This window comes from Cystoisospora suis, assembly GCF_002600585.1.
Source record: "Cystoisospora suis strain Wien I chromosome Unknown contig_6728, whole genome shotgun sequence".
NCBI classification, from domain to species: Eukaryota; Apicomplexa; class Conoidasida; order Eucoccidiorida; family Sarcocystidae; genus Cystoisospora; species Cystoisospora suis.
Window position 1 is genome coordinate 1256 of NW_027159515.1, and position 247 is coordinate 1502.

The window sequence follows — 247 nt, forward strand, 5'->3', positions numbered from 1 at the left end:
GAAGAAAAAACAGTACGCTTACCCTCTCCCCTGGCTGTCATGGGCAGGCAGGTGGAAGTGAGATATTCCGGCAACAGTCGTCGCACAGCGAACAAAAGAAGCGACTGTCCTTTTGTCTCCCTTTTAGCGAATACCCCGCGTCACCCGTAACCTCTCCCCACCTCTCACCCTACGGAGTCGCTACATGAAGACTCCCTTTCTCTCTCTCATCTCTTTGCATGCACCCAGGAGTATATATTCGAATTCG

The 247-nt window shown here is 51.8% G+C and overlaps 1 protein-coding gene across 1 annotated transcript in view; it reads right to left on the minus strand.

Annotated features, from left to right (window-relative positions):
* CSUI_010134 (uncharacterized protein) overlaps positions 1-247 on the minus strand; it is a gene marked incomplete at its 3' end in the record, with an annotated part of 7460 nt that overhangs the window by 1011 nt on the left and 6202 nt on the right. The window lies entirely within an intron of this gene.